Below are 16,150 nucleotides of genomic sequence, written 5' to 3'. Positions count from 1 at the left end.
CTCTCTCTCTCTCTCTCTCTCTGTCTGTGTGTCTCTCTCTCTCTCTCTCTCCTCCCTCTCTTTCTCTCTCTCTCTCTCTCTCTCTCTCTCTCTCTCTCTCCCTCCCTCTCTTTCTCTCTCTCTCTCTCTCTCTCTCTCTCTCTCTCCCTCTCTTTCTCTCTCCCTCTCTTTCTCTCTCTCTCTCTTTCTCTCTCTTTCTCTCTCTCACTCTCTCTCTCACACACACACACACACACACAATGTTGATCTTTAGAGTAATTGCACGTCAGAAAGTAAGGGATGTCATTAGAGAGATGAGATTTTGTATCAATCACTGATTGTCTAAGTACACATGAACAATCAGGAGAAAAAGGGATTTTTTCAGATGATTGTGAGGTTTTGGAGGGGCAAATAATTCCTGACAGAACTGATCTCCTAGTCATAAGTAACTCAGAGCAGGATCTCGAGCAGTGAGCATTCTTGGTGAGTACTAAATATTACAGGATTGAGAAAGAACTGAGAGAGAGAGAGAGAGAGAGAGAGAGAGAGAGAGAGAGAGAGAGAGAGAGAGAGAGAGAGAGAGAGCAATTAAGGAGTGGTCAGGAGAAGCAGAAAAGGAGGTCTCTGGAAAGAGGATGAAATACCAAGTCCGAAGATTTCTTTCAGTTTGTAAGTAATGTTGTGATACTGGCAAGTTGTATGTACAAGGCACATATACACTGATCAACGTTTCGTCAGTAGTTGCTTCTTCAGTTATTCGACAGACACAGCCACTCATGGCGAATCGTTTCTTTGTTACATATCTTAAGCAGCTTTCACCTAAGAAACTCTCAAGGCTCACCCCATACACATAACTGAGACTCCTGAAGCACCCACTACTTCTCCTTTAACTCGTACCATCCGTCTGACCAAGGAAATGTTCCATCGCTCAAATTATACATTGTTTTATTATAATATTCCTGTAGATCTCTCCGTCTCCCTCCCCGAACTATGGCGCTCAACGTGCATATTGTATGACCTCGTTTGTCACCTCTCTCTCGGGACCTCTCTTGAACCTGTGATCTGAGTCTTCGTTTTCCTTATTAGGAATCTCGGTTTCCGTGATATATTTTTCTGATCCATCAGTTGTCTCCTACACAGGTGAATTCCCCTCAATCAAAAATCAGGATACATTCTCCATTACTCACTCAATCCAAATGATAAACGTCGTAACAAAAGTTTCTAAACTTAATGGTAAGTACAAGTACGTAAATAAGTAAGTACAGACAGGAAAATGCACCTAGGTACAGTACAGACAGGCAGGTACAGCTAGGTTGGTACCCCACACAGTTACGCTTTGGCATTCACAAATGCTGGCTTTAATAATTAAAATACAAATGACAAAGATTATTCAGATTTAATTAAAAAAAGATTTTACTATCACCAAATGTGGAGATGAATGTTTATATATATATATATATATATATATATATATATATATATATATATATATATATATATATATATATATATATATATATATGTATATATATATATATATATATATATATATATATATATATATATATATATATATATATATATATATATATATATATATACATATATATATATATATATATATATATATATATATACATATATATATATATATATATATATATATATGTATATATATATATATATATATATATATATATATATATATATATATATATATATATATATATATATATATATATATATATATATATATGTCGTGCCGAATATGTAAAACTGGTTAATTAGCAAGAACTCGTTTAAAATTAAGCCCTTTCTAAAATTTTCTCTTATACGTTTGAAGATATATTTTTTTCATTAATGTTAATGTAAAAAAATTTAATTTTGCACCAAAAGAATCTTAGAAAACTTACCTAACTTTATTATAGCAAGAGCAATTTATTTTAGCCTAACCCAACTAAATATATTTTAAATACGTTTACAATAATTTAGTACTAAACAAACACAATCAAATGTATTTTTTTCGTTAGGTTCAGAATGATTTTGGCGAAATTATTGCATACACAAATATTTACGAATGTATGCATGGGTGTATGTATGTATGTTTGTTTGTATGTATGTATGTGTGTATTTATGTATGTGTGTATTTATGTATGTGTATATGTATGTATGTATGTGTGTATGTATGTATGTATGTATGTATGTATGTATGTGTGTATGTATGTATGTATTTATGTATGTATGTATGTATGTATGTATGTATGTATAGCTACTGAATTCCCAATACTTATACTTGTGTAGTATATTGTAGATCGTATCATCCATGTATATATTTGTTCTCACAGCTTGTATCTGAGATTTGTTAAGGTGCTGCGAAATGTGAAGTTCAGATTAAGTCCCTATAGATCCGTGCATTACTTATTAACGTAGCCGAGCGGTCAGGCACTAGTAACTCTGTCACTCGCATCTATGTTCCACCTACACGTTCAGACATGCAGGATAGTGTTCCGTTGCCTCAGGTGTCCGAGGACACTCAGACTGCCTTGAGTGCTCAGCCTATCCCTGCAATGTCTGCTAGTTTAAGTAGTAGTTTCTCCACAAGGGATGCCTTGTCGGAAAACGATTACTTGATACTAGTAATGTCATCTCTTGCTGATGTCGCAAGCCGTTGCAGAAAGACGTCTCTGTTGCGACTAGTGTACTCACTAGAGTGTCTGTTGTTGTTCTTAGTGTTCCAGATGGTGATGCCATCCTAGCTGACAGTAATCCTTGCAATGTAAAAAGTTGTTCTCGAGTAATCTTCACGTTGTTAACGTTTGCAAGTGTTGTCTCTTTATAGTTGATACATCGTGTCACTGTGTGCGACTCATTGAATGCCAGTATTGTTGACTGTGTTTATTTCTTTTCCACTGTGCTTGCAGTGAGAGATAGTAGATCCGTTCTCCCTTGCTCATATTGCGTGTTATAGTGTTACTTTTTTCAACCGAGGAGAGTCATCCACTCCACCGAGTTTGCTCATTCCTCCAGTAAGAAAGAACCGATCCCATGTGGTCTGGTGTGATTCGATTCCTGCAACAGGAAGATCTTGTTCTGACTGTGAAGCCACCAGCATCCATTAGTGACTTGTAATGAGCCAAGAATTACTGTATCGAACAGCCGAGTTGGGTACTCCTAGCAGAAGAGTATACCAGTTAGTAATTTCACAGTCACTAGTGAATGTAGCTGTATCTTTTGTAGATACTTGTTCAGATCTCTCTTAGTCAAGATATGTGTTAGCCATTGCAAAGCAATTCGATCCACCCAAAGATGATAACCATTCTGCATATGTAAATCTTACCCTCGCAGAGTTGGGTTTAAATGTACATAGTCTGTATAATTAGATGTTCAAGATAAATGATGTTGTCAATTGTGTGTTTGTTATTAGCTGATCAGTTTTTCACATTTTATTTTTTTTTGTGTGTGTGTTCTGGTTCCCTCCGAATTCTGAGAATTTACCAGTACTGATCTGTGTGCGCCAGATCTGCCTTTGCTGTTAATTACTTTCACCTTTGTAAATATATATTTATTCTTCCTCAGAATCCGTAGAGTGCATGAATACAGATCGATCGATCAATTCCATCATTTATTATAATATGATTTGTACTTATAATTCGTAATGCATTACGTTAACACCCATTATGTTAACGCCCATTACGTTAACACCCATTGCGTTAACACCCATTACGTTAACACCCATTACGTTAACATCCATTACGATACTATCCATTAGTTCTAAGTTACATATGTCTTTGCTATTGTACAGAAGCAGCCTAGAGCTACCTGCCTGTTCAGCCTATAGCATAGTATTGTATGTCGAGACGACATACGTAACATGACCGAGCTGTCAGTATAGCTACTGAATTCCCCAAACTTGTACTTGTGTAGTATATTGTAGATCGTATCATCAATGTATATATTTAGGCTCCCTTTCAGTAGGCTCAGTGACTAGCATGTGTGACGTCACGTGATGCCACATGAGTGAGTGGGATGCGCTGCATCGGCCTCAGTTCCTGTTAGGCCTACCAAGCAGTAACAGGCAGGCTGGGCTCCTCCTCCTTCACACTCTGCTAATATATGTGTTAACATCCAATGACTGTGTTTAACTCCATCCATCAAATCTCCATGAACCCTCACAACATGTATATTTGTATATGTATGTATGTATTAATGTATGTATGTACATATGTATGTATGTATGTATTAATATATGTATGTACGTATGTATGCATTTATATAAGCATTTGTGTGTAAGTATTCATAACACTGGCCGCCTCTCACCCAGACCGTGTGACCATCACTTACTCTATCATTGTCTTGCCAGAGGAGTGCCGATACTACAGTTCAAATGCCTCTCCTATGTAAGATCCTTGGTACCAATATACTCTCATACATTCTTCGTTTTGTCTCCTTTCATTTTACCCCCCCCCCTGCCTTACACACCTTCCCCACACTCACATCTGGCTCTTCTTCACTCTTATAAGATGTAATACCTCCCTTATCAATACGTTAAATCACTTAATCTCTTCATCAACATTTAAAAGCGCCTCAAAATATTCTTTTCATCTTCCCGATACGTCCAACTCCCCATCTAACAACTCTCATCTTCTGTTTTTAATTGCTACATCCATTCGTTCCCTAGGCTTTCTAGACCTATTACTCTCATTCAAAACTTTCCTTTCTTCGCAAAATTTGTTGACAGAATCTTCACACTCTCTCACTTACTCTAATATTACGTACCCTTACGTCTCTCTTAATCTCCATTTTTTTGCGCCATGTACTCCTCCCTCCTTATATCACTTCTTCTTGGCTAGATTAGACACATGTGCAACACTTGGGTAGCTTTATTGAGGAAACGTTTCGCCACACAGTGGCTTCATAAGTCCATACAAAGTAGAACGGGGAAGAACAGGAGGAGTTTGATGGACTGACCACATCGACTCAAGGCTGAGGGACCGATTACCTCAAACTCCTCCTGTTCTTCCCCGTTCTACTTTGTATGGACTGATGAAGCCACTGTGTGGCGAAACGTTTCCTCAAAAAAGATACCTAAGTATTGCACATGTGTCTAATTTATCAACTTGTCAGTTCTCTGAAACATCTACACTTTTTCTCTATTACCACTAACTTTACCTCATCGTTCCACCAGTCATTTCTCTTCCCTCCAACACCTACCCTCCTATATCCACAATGAAGAAATTTTGAAGATTTATGATATAGCCAATACTCTAAAATACCCTAAAAACATAAATGATAAAAGTTAAAACTAGGAGAAATATATATTACTATTGGAATATGCACAGACATATTCAACCAAGAAAATGTTGCTTTCCCTTACTCTGAAAACCTTCTTGAGAGTCATTCGGTGCTTAAGATTTTTAAAATCAAAGTTATATTTAAAAATATTTAAGCAATAAAAAAATATATTACGAATTCCCCTCCCCCCCAAAAAAAAAAAAATTCTGATGGCTGTGTTTATAAGATTCCCCTCTAACAAATGTAATATAGTTTACAATATCGAAAAAAATCTTGAACTAAGATTACGAACTGAGCAAGATTAAAACTGAGCAAGAGTCTAATGCTCTCTTTATTTATATGAGAGATTTTAACCACCTAATTGGTTTTCAAAATTCCAAGAAAGTTGCATCAAGCAGATATACGATTGAGAGAAATATAATCAAATCATGAATCATAAAAAATAGTATTGATTTTAATACGAATATTACTTCACGGTTGTATGAATTAGATTAATTTTTAATAAAATTTGTCCAGAATTTAACCCGTGCCTGTCATGTCATACTTAAATTGTATTACACATGAGATCTGACAAAATCTTCACTATACTTTCATGGTCAGAGTGATGGGTCACCGTTCTGGGTCACCGTTCTGGGTCAGCGTGCTGGGTCACCGTTCTGGGTCACCCTTCTGGGTCACCGTTCTGGGTCACCGTTCTGGGTCACCGTTCTGGGTCAGCGTGCTGGGTCACCGTTCTGGGTCAGCATGCTGGGTCACCGTTCTGGGTCAGTGTGCTGGGTCACCGTTCTGGGTCAGCGTGCTGGGTCACCGTTCTGGGTCAGCATGCTGGGTCACCGTTCTGGGTGAGAGTTCTGGATGAGCGTGCTGGGTCAGCGTGCTGGGTCACCGTTCTGGGTCACCTTTCTGGGTCAGCGTGCTGGGTCACCGTTCTGGGTCAGCGTGCTGGGTCAGCATGCTGGGTCAGCGTGCTGGGTCAGCATGCTGGGTCAGCGAGCTAGGTCACCGTTCTGGGTGAGCGTTCTGGGTGAGCGTGCTGGGTCAGCGTGCTGGGTCACCGTTCTGGGTCACCATTCTGGGTCACCGTTCTGGATCAGCGTGCTGGGTCACCGTTCTGGGTCAGCGTGCTGGGTCAGCGTGCTGGGTCACCATTGTGGGTCACCGTTCTCGGTCACCGTTCTGGGTCAGCATGCTGGGTCACCGTGCTGGGTCACCGTGCTGGGTCAGTGTGCTGGAACAGCGTGCTGGGTCAGCGTGCTGGGTCAGCGTGCTAGGTCACCATTGTGGGCCACCGTTCTCGGTCACCGTTCTGGGTCAGCATGCTGGGTCACCGTGCTGGGTCACCGTTCTGGATCAGCGTGCTGGGTCACCGTTCTGGGTCAGCGTGCTGGGTCAGCGTGCTGGGTCACCATTGTGGGTCACCGTTCTGGGTCAGCATGCTGGGTCACCGTGCTGGGTCACCGTGCTGGGTCAGTGTGCTGGATCAGCGTGCTGGGTCAGCGTGCTGGGTCAGCGTGCTAGGTCAGCGTGCTGGGTCAGCGTGCTGGGTCAGCGTGCTGGGTCAATGTGCTGGGTCAGTGTGCTGGGTCATCGCGCTGGGTCAGCGTGCTGAGTCAGTGTGCTGGGTCAGCGTGCTGGGTCAGTGTGCTGGGTCAGCATGCTGGGTCAGCGTGCTGGGTCAGTGTGCTGGGTCAGCGTGCTGGCTCAGCATGCGGGGTCAGTGTGTTGGGTAAGCATGCAGGGTCAGTGTGCTGGGTCAGCATGCTGAGTCAGTGTGCTGGGTCACCGTTCTGGGTCAATGTGCAGGGTCACCTTGCTGGGTCAGTGTGCTGGGTCAGAGTGCTGGGCCAGTGTGCTGAATCACGGTGCTGGGTCAGCGTGCTGGGTCAGTGTGCTGGATCACCGTGCTGGGTCATCATGCTGGGTCAGTGTGCTGGGTTAGTGTGCTGGCTCAGCGTGCTGGGTCACCGTGCTGGGTCAGTGTGCTGGGTCACTGTGCTGGGTCAGTGTGCTGGGTCACCGTGATGGGTCAGTGTGCTGGGTCACCATGCTGGGTCAGTGTGCTGGGTCATCGTGCTGGGTCAGCGTGCTGGGTCAGCGTGCTGGGTCAGCTTGCTGGGTCAGTGTGCTGGGTCAGTGTGCTGGATCAATGCGCTGGGTCAGTGTGCTGGGTCACCGTGCTGGGTCAGCGTGCTGGGTCAGCGTGCTGGGTCACTGTGCTGGGTCACTGTGCTGGGTCACCGTGCTGGGTCACCGTGCTGGCTCATCGTTCTGGATCAGTGTGCTGGGTCACCATTCTGGGTCAGGGTGATGGGTCAGCGTGCTGGGTCAGCACGCTGGGTCACCGTCCTAGATCACCGTTCTCGGTCACCGTTCTGGATCAGCGTGCTGGGTCAGCGTGCTGGGTCAGTGTGCTGGGTCAGTGTGCTGGGTCAGTGTGCTCTGAGGGAGGGGTGTTAATGTTGCAGTTTAAAAACTGTAGTGTAAAGCACCCTTCTGGCAAGACAGTGATGGAGTGAATGATGGTGATAGTTTTTCTTTTTCGGGCCACCCTGCCATGGTGGGAATCGGCCAGTGTGTTAACAATAATAATAATAATAATAATAATAATAATAATAATAATAATAATAATAATAATAATAAAAAGTATTTCTAGCAATTTTAAAAGATTTATCAATTTCATTTCTCGGGTATTTCAGATCATTAGCTATTTAATAAATTTTGGATATTTCTTCATATACGAACTCTGGACTACAAATACGAAAAGTTCTCAAAAACATTGTTGAGAAAACCGACAGTTTAACTCTATCTTGATATGAAGAATATTAGTGTACATGGGAACAGTTATTTGTAGGTTTTCTGTAAATTTTAAATTTGAATTCATTATTACCCTTAATAATTAAAACATCTAGAAAAGGCAATGAATTATTTTCCTCAAACTCAACAGTAAAGTTTATAGAATGGGTAAGCTATTTAATTTTCCAAGGAAATGGTGTATATCTACATTCTTGGGCATAAGACACAAAATATCATCAACATATCTGAACCATTTAGCTCTAATAGGGAGGATTGTGCTAAGCAATCTTGTTTCAAAAAAATCCATGTATAGGTAACTAGGAACAGATGAAAGAGGATTTCCCATTGCCATACCAAACTTCTGAGTATAAAACTTATCATTAAATACAAATTTTTGCATCAACAATGCAAAATTTAATAAGTTTAATGATAGGATCTGGCAATGGTAAATCATAATTAACAAGTTCTTCAGATAAGAAACTTAATAAATCATCAACAGGAACTTTCGTAAGCAAGGAAGTAACATCAAAACTAATCATGTTAAAATCATTTAAATCAGTCAAGGAGCTTAATTTATCAACTAAATCTATGTTGTTTTTAACATTAAAGTTAGAAATTTTTCCAACAATAGGGCTCAAAATGTCAACCAGCCATTTGGACAATTTATATGAAACTGAACCTATGGAGCTAATAATTGGTCTGACTGTATTACCTGGTTTGTGTGTTTTTATTAATTCGTGCTTCATTCGTGCTGCCCTTTGTGCGTCCCTCTCCACTTGTAGCTTTACTATGTATTCGGAGCTATGGACCACTTGATCACTAGCTCCGAGGGGCCTTTTTTATGTGATGTCCTCAATATCTGTATTGCTCAAGGTGAATAAAAGGTCCAGTCTTGCTGGATCGTCCTCTCCTCTCTCTCTGGTAGTGTCCCTAACGTGTTGAAGCATGAGGTTTTCCAGTACCACTTCCATCATCTTAGCCCTTCACGTTTCTGGGCCCCTGTGTGCCTCCAGGTTTTCCCAGTCATTTTCCTTTTGACTGAAGTATCCCACAACCACTAGCTTAGCCCTGCTCACATGGGCCCTTCTTGCCACTTCAACCAGTGTGTCAACCATGTCTCTTTTACTCTCATTATATTCTTGCCTTGACCTCCTGCTATTCTGTGGTGGGTTATACATCGCTGCAATCACCACCTTGGGACCTCCAGTCTGAAGTGTTCCTATTATGTAGCCCCTTGCTTTTCCTCTGTCTTCCCTTGCTATCTCCTCAAAATTCCATTGGTTTTTGATGAGCAGTGCAACTCCTCCGTCCCGTCTATTCCCTTTCTCTTTCCTAAGGACATGATATCCAATTGGAAAGATGGAATTTGTTATCATTCCTGTGAGTTTGCTCTCAGTGAGAGCTATGATGTCTGGTGATGCCTCTGTGATTCTTTCGTGCCACTCCTACTTATTCCATATTCCATCAGCATTGGTGTGTGTGTATGTGTGTGTGTGTGTGTGTGTGTGTGTGTATGTGTGTGTGTGTGTGTGTGTGTGTGTGTGTGTGTGTGTGTGTGTGTGTGTGTGTGTGTGTGTGAATTCATGTGAGAATGTATTAAGAGGAATACTATAATTGATGATGGCAGAGAGGGAGAGAGAAGAAAAAAAGGATAAGGAGGTGGATGGAGAGAGAGAGAGAGAGGGGGAGGGGGAATCGAGACTAAAGGCTCGAAATAGATACCTGAGGGCAGAAAGGGCCTTTCGAAAAAACAGACACATCTCAGGGATGTCAGGAAGTATTTCTTCACCTTCAGGTCAGAAAATAGAATTACTAGGAAGAAAAATGGAGGGATGCAGGCTTCATACGTAGCTGCAAGAATGTGTATGACAGGGTCCATGAGGCTAAGAAGCTGTAACCCAGTAAGTGACAAGACCAAAGACTCTAGCTCTGGGGCCACACGTAGGTGAGAACAAACAAATCTCTCACAGAAAGCGAGCTCGCTAAAAACAACGCAATAAACAATATATACGACAGTAAGAAAAACGGAACAACAACAGATAGAGGCTGGCCGCATCTCTGTTGTCAACGGGAAATATTTTTCTGGACATGCTGTTGGAAAAACAGGACTGTCATAGTCCATTACCCTTAACATAGATAAACGGGACACTACAAACTGCTGTTCCCTCCTCCCTGTGTGTGTGTGTGTGTGTGTGTGTGTACTCACCTAGTTGAGGTTGCGAGGGTCGAGTCCGAGCTCCTGGCCCCGCCTCTTCACTGATCGCTACTAGGTCACTCTCCCTGAGCCGTGAGCTTTATCATACCTCTGCTTAAAGCTATGTATGGATCCTGCCTCCACTACATCACTTCCCAAACTATTCCACTTACTGACTACTCTGTGGCTGAAGAAATACTTCCTAACATCCCTGTGATTCATCTGTGTCTTCAGCTTCCAACTGTGTCCCCTTGTTACTGTGTCCAATCTCTGGAACATCCTGTCTTTGTCCACCTTGTCAATTCCTCTCAGTATTTTGTATTTCGTTATCATGTCCCCCCTATCTCTCCTGTCCTCCAGTGTCGTCAGGTTGATGTGTGTGTGTGTGTGTGTGTGTGTGTGTGTGTGTGTGTGTGTGTGTGTGTGTGTATGTGTGTACTCACCTACTCACCTAATTGTACTTGAATGGGTCGAGACTCAGCTCCTGGCCCAGCATGCGTGTGTGTGTGTGTGTGTGTGTGTGTGTGTGTGTGTGTGTGTGTGTGTGTGTGAGTGCGTGCGTGTGTTTGTGTGTGTGTATATGTTTATGTGTGGGTGTGTGTACGTGTGTTTGTATGAATACGTACTCACCTAATTGTGGTTGCAGGGGTCGATTCATAGCTGCTGGCCCCGCCTCATCAGTGGTCGCTACTAGGTCACTCACTCTCTGCTCAGTGAGATTTATCATACCTCTTCTTAAAACTATGTATGGATCCTGCCTACATCACCTCACTTTCTAGACTATTCCACTTCCTGACAACTCTATGACTGAAGAAATACTTCCTAACAAACATCTCCGTGACTTACTTGAGTCTTCACCTTCCAAGTGTGACCCCTAGTCGCTGTGTGCCATCTCTGGAACATCTTACCTCTGTCCACCATGTCGATTTCTCTCAGTATTTTATTTGTTATCATGTCCCCCCCCCCCCGTCCCACCTGTCTTCCAGTGTCGTCAGGTCAATTTCCTTTAACCTCTCCTCGTAGGACATGCCCCTTAGCTCCAGGATTAGTCTCCCTGCAAACTTTTGAACTCTCTCTAATTTCCTGACGTGCTTGCCCAGGTGATGGTTCCAAACTGGTGCTGCATACTCCAGTACAGGCCTAATATACAAGGTATACAGAGTCCTGAACGACTCCTTACTGAGAAGTCGGAAAGCTATTTTTAGGTTTGCTAGTCCCCCATATGCTGCAGCAGTTATTTAGTTGATGTGTTCCTCAGGAGATATGCTCGGTATTATACTCACCCCAAGATTCTTTTCCTTGAGTGAGGCTTGTAGTCTTTGGCCCCCTAGGCTGCATTCTGTCTGCGGTCTTCTTTGTCCTTCCCCGATCTTTATTATTTTGCACTTGGCGGGGTTGAACTTCAGGAGTAAGTTGCTAGACCAGTTCTGTAGCCTGTACAGATCCCTTTGTAGTCTTGCCTGGTCCTCCTCCGATTGAATTCTCTTCATTAACTTCACATCGTCTATAAACAGAGACACTTCTAAGTCTATTCCTTCCGTCATGTCATTCACATATACCAGAAACAGCACAGGTCCTAGAACTGACCTTTCTGGAACCCTGCTGGTCACAGGCGCCCACTTCGACACCACGTCAAGTACCATGACTGGCTGTTACCTTCCCGTCAGGTATTCTCTGTTCCGTTGCAGTGCCTTGTTATGCCTGCCTGGTTCTCAAGCTTTTGCATTAATATCTTGTGTGGAACTGTATCAAAAGCCTTTTTCAGTGCATGAAAGTGCAATCTACCCACCTTTCTCTCTCTCTCTCTCTCTCTCTCTCTCTCTCTCTCTCTCTCTCTAGTCTTACTGCTGTCACTTCGTCAGAGAACTCCAGGAGGTTTGTGAAACAGGATTTCCTGTCCCTGAATCCATGCTGGTTGTCGCAGATATGTTCATTCCTTTCTAGGCGCTCCACCACTCTTCTCCTGATATCGTCTCCATGACTTTGCATACTACGTATGTCAGTCATACTGGTATGTAGTTTAATGCTGCATGTCTGGCTCCTTTTTTTAAAAATTAGGACTACATTTGCTGTCTTTCATACCTCAAGTAGTCGCCTTGTTTCGATAGATGTGTTGAAGATCGTTTTTAGTGGAACACACAGCATCTCTGCTCCCTCTGTCAGGACCCATGGAGAGATGTTATCCGGCCCCATCGCCATTGAGGTTTCTAGCTCGCTTATGAGTCTCTTCACCTTCTCATCGGTTGCGTGTATTGTGTCCTTCACTTGATGGAGTACCTCACCATTCCGTGTTCCTGGAGTCCTTTCTGTTTCCACTGTGAATCTCATGTTGAGCTCCTCACATACTTCCCAGACATTACTTGTGTGTACTCACCTAGTTGTACTCACCTAGTTGAGGTTGCAGGGGCCGAGTCCAAGCTCCTATCCCCTCCTCTTCACTGTGTGTGTGTGTGTATGTGTATGTATCTGTGCATGTATCTGTGTCTACGTCTGTGTGTCTCTGGCTGGCTGGCTGTGTCTGTGTGAAGGTACTTAACTCCACCGGTCCCTTACATTCAATAACCCACACTGGTTAGTGGCTCATAATAGTCATATGTCTTGTTCTCCTCGTCGATGTCTCTAAGAAATTTTCCTATTGTTTCCACATCATTTACATGTCTCCTCACCTTCTCTCTCTCAACAAGATATCAGCCATTATTCTCTCGCCATTAATCATGTACAAAACTACTGACCTACCTGGCCCAAATGTGTTTAGCGCGTTTTTATTAATTACAGTAGCAGAAATAATTATAATATTAATATTAATAATAATAAATAATGATTTTAATAATAATAATAATAATAATAATAATAATAATAATAATAATAATAATAATAATAATAATAATTATTATTATTATTATTATTATTATTAGCGAAATAGATGAGGTGTTAAATAGCAGCATTAAAAAGAATTACCGATGACAGCACTAGAATAGGACTTGAAATAAATTCTAAGGATGATACTAGAGTGCTAGAAGAAAATCTGGATAAACTAATGCAATGATGGGAGATGTGGCAGACACAGTCAAGCTAATAGAATTCTTGGCTTCATATCAAGAATAAATGATAGGAGTCCTCTGGTTATACTTCTACCCTAATAATCTTTGGTAATGCCTCGTTTATATTATGATGCTCAGTCCTTACATCTGTTTTGTAAAATAGTCATAAATACTGGGAATGATTACGATGTTGATCACAAGTACTGAAAAGTTTTCCTACGATGGCAGACTGTAGTCACTGAAACTGTAGTCACTGAAACTGTAGTCACTGAAACTGTAGTCACTGAAACTGTAGTCACTGAAACTGTAGTCACTGAAACTGTAGTCACTGAAACTGTAGTCACTGAAACTGTAGTCACTGAAACTGTAGTCACTGAAACTGTAGTCACTGAAATTGTAGTCACTGAAACTGTAGTCACTGAAGCTGTAGTCATTGAAATTGTAGTCACTGAAATTGTAGTCACTGAAGCTGTAGTCATTGAAACTGTAGTCACTGAAACTGTAGTCATTGAAACTGTAGTCACTGAAATTGTAGTCACTGAAGCTGTAGTCATTGAAACTGTAGTCACTGAAACTGTAGTCACTGAAACTGTAGTCACTGAAACTGTAGTCACTGAAACTGTAGTCACTGAAACTGTAGTCATTGAAACTGTAGTCACTGAAACTGTAGTCACTGAAACTGTAGTCACTGAAACTGTAGTCACTGAATTCATTTATTTACTGAAGTAAATAAATGAAAAACTGGAATAAACTCATGGTACATAACGTCCTGCAAATATTGAAGTAAGACAGGACTGCAAGCAATGGATTCAAGTTGGACAAATATAGACTTAGAAATGATATAGGAAAACACTAGTTTGGCAATAGAGTTGTTGGTGAGTGAAACAAACCCCTGAGTAGCGTCACTGAAGCGAAAACTTTAGTCACCTTTAAGAATAGGTTGGACAGATTTATGAATGTCGATGGAAATGATTTGGACCTGCCTAGAATGGGCCAATAAGTATATTTAGTGCTCTTGCATTATAACTATAAGTTCTTACTAATAATAGGACATAAGAACATAAGAAAGAAGGAACATTGCAGCAGCCTACTGGCCCATGCGAGGCAGGTCCAAGTCGCCTACCGGCTTATGCCATATTGTCATATTGTCTGTTCCCTCAAATAGGAGAAAATAGGCGGAAACATATAAAAAAAGGGGAAGTTACTAGAATGAGAGAATAAAAGGTAGTGCTCTATTTTCTCAGAAGTATGCTGCCACTACCTGCTCTTTTAATAGTGGAAGAGATAAAAGTAGCCATAGTCATAGGATAAGGGAGGAAAACACCGAGTTTTGGTTAGAGCAGGAGAAAACCCAGTGAGATACACCACAGGGCAGTTATACAAGTGCTGGATCCTAGGGTAGCTTGGCCTGAAACTTGAGCAGTAGGCACCTTATCAGGGCCTTGACTCTCCAAACAAAAATATGAGTATATTATTCAATTTAACCTTGGACAAACGGGCAATACATGGTTCAAAGGGGGAAGTAAAACATACTCAGATAAAACCACTTACAATTTAATAAACACATTACAAGGGAATCTGAATTTTTTAGCACCAAAGAAAAAAAAAAAAGCTAAATCCCTGTCTCTTGCTTTGTTAATAGGTATTACATTTGCCATTTTCCACTTGTCTGGCACTGTGCCAGTTTTAGTGATTTGCTGGAAAGATGAACCTAAGGTTTGTTAAGTTCCTCTTTACATTCCTTTAAAACTCTTGCAAACAGTTCATCAGGACCTGGGGATTTGTTAGGTTTTAATTTCTCAATTTGTCTGAGGACCATGTCACTAGTTACTGAAATCGTGCATAGTTTATTATCATCCTGTTCTATATAATTTATAATTTCTGGAATTTCGCTATCTTCCTGAGTAAAAACTAAGAGGAAGCGTTGAAAATTTCACACATTTCCTTATCACTGTCAGTAATCTGACCTGAGTTACCTTTAAGTGGGCCAATCTTGTCCCTAATCTTACTTCTGTATACCTGAAAGAACTCTTCTGGGTTAATCTTCGAATCCCTTGCGACTTTAGCCTCATAATCCCTTTTTGTTTTTCTTACTCCATTTTTTTATTTCTCTCTTTAATTGAATATATTGCTTTCTTAACTGCCCATCCCCTCTTTTGATATGCCTATATATGCCTCTCTTTTGACCAATGAGATGTTTTAATTTATTGTTCACCCATTTGGGATCATTTTTGTTAGATCTAATTTCCTTACTCCATTTATTGCACAAAATCCAACAAAATTTGTGCCTACACAGCCTAAACCAATGAAACGTTCCATCAGTTTCATACGATGCATCAGAAAATGAAGACTGAGGGACTGACCACCAAAAGACTACGTCTTTCAAGGGTGATGGACTGATTACAACGTCTTCACATCTCTACTGTTTCTGCTGCCTCTTCTGTACTCGACTGAAGAAGTCTATGGTGTAGACTAAACGTTTCGGAATAAAGATGCCTAACTGTTGCACATGTGACTTATCACACGATAAAATTCAGAAAAATTGGAAGAACTCGCGTCGTTAAACTTAAAAACAACATAAAGTCGGGGAACTTTTCTTTCCAGTTTTATTTTTTCATTTACATTTTATTTAAAATGTAAATTTTAAATAAAATTCTTTACAATCCGGTTAGAAAAAATATTCGATTTCCATTTTTACAGAAATCTAATTTGATGAAACTGGCATAAATATTGACAAACTGGCACTCACAAGGAACAAATAAAATTGATAAAAAAATTTCTTCCTGTTAAGTCACCAACATTTAGGGTTTGAAGCCGATCAGAAGAGGCATTCCCTAGTTATTACATGCGT

This window comes from Cherax quadricarinatus, chromosome 65 (assembly GCF_038502225.1).
Source record: "Cherax quadricarinatus isolate ZL_2023a chromosome 65, ASM3850222v1, whole genome shotgun sequence".
Classification (NCBI taxonomy): Eukaryota; Metazoa; Arthropoda; class Malacostraca; order Decapoda; family Parastacidae; genus Cherax; species Cherax quadricarinatus.
This window is presented reverse-complemented; position numbering follows the sequence as displayed.